Raw genomic sequence first — 4913 nt, 5'->3', positions numbered from 1 at the left:
CTTGTTTACTGTATATTGCTTTTACTATGTTTAGGTATGGGCCTTGAATTCCTGTTCTTTTCAAGAGTTTGGTTGGCGGAGAAACATCTTAAAAAATGCTCAACTTCATTAGTCATCAGGGAAATGGAAATCAAAACAACCCTGAGATTTCACCTTACACCAGGCTACTTGTTTACTGTATATTGCTTTTACTATGTTTAGGTATGGGCCTTGAATTCCTGTTCTTTTCAAGACTTTGAGCATGAAAGGATGCTGAATTTTGTCAAATGCTTTTTCAGCATCCAATGAAATGACCATGTGTTTTTTTCTTTGAGTTTGTTTATGTAGTGGATTGCATTGAAGGATTTCCGTATATTGAACCAACCCTGCATCCCTGGGATAAAGCCTACTTGATCATGGTAGATGATTGTTTTTATGTGTTCTTGAATTTGGTTGGCAAGATTTTTATTGAGTATTTTTGCATCGATGTTCATAAGGGAAATTGGTCTGAAGTTCTCTTTCTTTGTTAGATCTTTGTGTGGTTTTGGAATCAGCATAATTGTGGCTTTGTAGAAGGAATTGGGTAGTGTTCCTTCTGTTTCTATTTTGTGGAAGAGTTTGAAGAGTATTGGTGTTAGATCTTCTGGCCACTTGATCCTCGACAAAGGGGCTGAAAACCTCCAATGAAAAAAAGATAGCCTTTTCAACAAATGGTGCTGGTTCAACTGGAGGTCAGCATGCAGGAGAATGTGAATTAATCCATCCCTTTCTCCTTGTACTAAGCTCAACTCCAAATGGATCAAGGACCTCCACATAAAGCCAGTCACTCTGAAGCTAATATAAAAGAAACTGGGGAAGACCCTTGAGGACAACAGTACAGGGGGAAAGTTCCTGAACAGAACACCAATAGCTTATGCTCTAAGATCATGGTATGTAAATGGGACCTCATAAAATTACAAAGTTTCTGTAAAGCAAAACACATCATCAAAAGGACAAATCAGCAACCAACAAATTGGGAAAAGATCTTCACTAACCCTATTATCAGATAGAGGGCTAATATCCAATATATACAAAGAAGTCAAGAAGTTAGACCCCTGAAAACCATACAACCCTATTAAAAATGGGGTACAGAGTTAAACAAAGGATTCTCACCTGAAGAACTTTGGTTGGCGGAAAAACATCTTAAAAAATGCTCAACTTCATTAGTCATCAGGGAAATGGAAATCAAAACAACCCTGAGATTTCACCTTACACCAGTCAAAATGGCTAAGATTAAAAACTCAGGAGATAGCAGGTGTTGGCGAGGATGTGGGGAAAGAGAAACACTCCTCCACTGCTGGTGGGGTTGCAAATTGATACAACCACTCTGGAAATCAGTCTGGCGGTTCCTCAGAAAATTGGGCACCTCACTTCCGAAAGATCCTGCTATACCACTCCTGGGCATATACCCAGAGGATTCCCCAGCATGTAATAAGGATACATGCTCCATTATGTTCATAGCAGCCCTATTTATAATAGCCAGAAGCTGGAAAGAACCCAGGTATCTCTCAACAGAAGAATGGATGCAAGAATATGGCATATATACGCAATGGAGTACTATTCAGCCATTAGAAACAATGAATTCATGAAATTCTTAGGCAAATGGATGGAGCTGGAGAAGATCATACTAAGTGAGGTAACCCAGTCTAAAACGATCAATCATGGTATGCATTCACTAATAAGTGGATATTAGCCTGGAAAACTGGAATACCCAAAACATAATCTACACGTCCAATGAGGTACAAAAAGAATGGAGGAGTGGCCCCTGGTTCTGGAAAGACTCAGTGTAGCAATATAAGGCAAAAACAGAACAGGGAGGTGGGAAGGGGTGGGTGGGAGAACAGGAGGAGGGAAGGTGGCTTATGTGATATTTGGGGAGTGGGGGGCCAGGAAAGGGGGAATCCTTTGAAATGTAAATAAAAATATATCGAAAAAAAGAAGATATAAAAAAGGAAATAAAAGACTTTCTAGATGAGTGGGATGTAAAGTTAATAAGTAAAATAATAATAATAAAAAGGGCTGTGACTAGGATGCAAACTGTATTTTTTAAAACTACTTTATCATCCAAAACAAACGAACAAGAATAGACAGGGTTACTGAGTTACTGGGTTACTGATTACTAGAATGCTAGCTAGCTGGCTAAGAAATTAGTGGTGATTAAGAAGAGATGGGCATCACAGAAGTGAAGTTTTCTTAGAAGTCTTTCTGAGACCATAGAAATATTTTGTTCCAGAGATAAATTTCATGCTGGTAGCTGCACTGGGTCATATGTAAGAATCACCCAAGTGGTACTTGTTTTGATGACAACGTTTCATAGCATGCTTGCTATGAAGTTGAAGTTGCCTTGGAAACCCCAAGATGTTAGAGAAAGCAGAGCTGTGGGATACCTGCTGAGGGAAACTGCTAACAGGGAGTGGAACCAGCCCAAGAGAAAAACGTTTGTAGCAGTCAACAAAGATTAAATGAGTTGGAGGACTTTGATATCAGACATGGAGATGCTGAGTTTGGAGTTTGCCCAGCTGGTTTTCTGTCTTGCATGGGTCCAGTATTTCCTCAGTATGACATTCTGGGAAGGCAATGTATATCCCATGATGCTATATTTTATAGGGGATCACAGTTAAGTGATGGAATGAATCTCAGAACAGACTTTGAACTTTGGACTTTTAACATTGTTGAGACTGTGATAGAGTAGGGGGAGTTTTGACATTGAACTAAATGTATTTTTTTCTTTATGCTGTGGCCAGGTATGCTGGTTTACATATGGTTGGTCCAGGGAGTGGCACTATTAGAAAGTGTGGCCTGTTGGAGGAAGAGTGTCATTGTGGGGATGGGATTTGAGATCCTCTTCTTAGCCCCCTGGAAGCCAGTCTCTCCTGGTGCAGCTGGATCAAGATGCAAAACTCTCAGCTCCTACAGCACCATATCTGCCTGGAGGCTGCCATCTTACTTCCATGATGTTAATGGACTGTAAACCAGCCCCAATTACATATTGTCTTTTATAAGAGTTGATATCGTCATGGTGTCTCTTCACAGCAATAAAACCAAAACTAAGACAGTCCCCATAGACTCATGTGTATGAACAAGTCTCTGGGGTCCAGGGAGTGGAATGTGATGGTGTGAATATTCTTGGACCATGGAACCTGGTACTGTTAGGAGGTGTGGCCTTGTTGGAATAGGTGTGGCCTTGTTGAAAGAAGTCAGTCACTGTGTAGGCAGACTTTGGAGGGCTTTAATGCTTAGGCTCTGTCCAGTATTGAAGAGAACCTCCTGCTGGCTTCCTGAAGAAGACTCTTCTCCTGGCTGCATTTGAATAAAGATTTAGAACTCTCAGCTCCTCCAGCACTATGTCAGCCTGGAAGCTTCCATGCTTCCTGACATGATGATACTGGACTAAATTTCTGAACCTGTAAGCCAGCTCCAATTAAAGATTGTATAAGAGTTGCCTGGGTCATGGTGTCTCTTCACAGCAATGGAAACTCTAAGACAAAGACATATGTAAAAATATCAGGTAGTTCAGGGCTCTGAGTATTGTGGTGGCTACTCTAGTGGTGTGTGTTTTTCCTTGACTATATCTGGTATCAACTAAAACTCAAGCTGCTGGGCACTCTTGTGAGGAAGTCTCTGGATCAGATTATTTGAAGCAGGAAAACTCTTCCTAAACATAGGTCACACCTCCTGTTGACAGACACAGGAAAGAAAGAAATTGTCCCTTTTTTTCTGCTTGCCTTCCCTCTACATTGCAAGCTCATCTAATCTGTTCTATGGATGGTAATAAATCCAACTTCTTCAGGATTGCACCAGGGATGGAAATACCAGCAAGTCTCCAGGCACCTTTCAGGACTGCAGCCCTGCATGGAACAGGAAACATAACAACCTCATGGATCAATGACTACCCAGTCCTCAGCCTTTCCATTATGGGACAATCATTGTTGTACTATTCAGACATAGACTATTAGCCAGTTCAATAAATCACATAGAGAGCTGGATGATACATAGATACATACATAAGTACATACATACACACATACATATATACATGTAGATTCTTAAATATATGATACATACATTATAAATAAATACACAATGAACACATATATAGACAATACATACATATAAACATATACAAAGGTGAGAGAGAGAGGAGGGAGAGAGAGAGAGAACAAGAGATGGGCAGATATACAGACAGACAGACCAGACAGACAAAATAATTGATTCTATCAGTACTATTCCTTTAGAGAACCCTTACCAATGTAGGCATTGGTGTGATCCTTGGGAGGTTTAAGGAGGAAAATAAGGAAACCTAAGGTTTGTCATCAAGACAAATGCACTTTTCCTGTTCAGAAACATGCAGCTCAGGGGTCACGGGCTGAAGAGCTTTCAGCCTAGACAGAAGATGCATGAAGAGGATGCTAAGAAAGAGCACGAGAAAGATCCATGAAGCTGTGTGACAGTGGCCTGTAGAACACAGAAACCTAGATATTATTGTGTGAAGCAAAAGTATGAGACAACAAAGATCAAACATTATGCAATTCTATTTACCTGAACCCTAGGCAAGTCTGTAGACACAGAATTCAGACCTTGTACAGAGTCCATTAGCACAGATCACAGTGTGGATAGGTAATAAGTGGGGACTGGGGCTGTTGGGAGGAAGATGGAAATGACTCAGTGTGAGAAGTGGACTTCAGAAGTCTCTGTTCACATGTCCAGAAACACAGTTGATTGATTTTTCTAGTTCCATTCACAAGGAAGAAGACCACACCTTCCAGCTGAGGAGAACAGCAACAGGAGGAAAGATGTGAGCAGCAACCTGTGACCTGGTTTCCAGCAGCTCCCCCAGAGACACAGAGATAGAGCCATTCTCAACAGAAGTGGGACACCTGGCTGCTTCAGCCAAA

This window comes from Apodemus sylvaticus, chromosome 1, assembly GCF_947179515.1.
Source record: "Apodemus sylvaticus chromosome 1, mApoSyl1.1, whole genome shotgun sequence".
NCBI classification, from domain to species: Eukaryota; Metazoa; Chordata; class Mammalia; order Rodentia; family Muridae; genus Apodemus; species Apodemus sylvaticus.
This window is presented reverse-complemented; position numbering follows the sequence as displayed.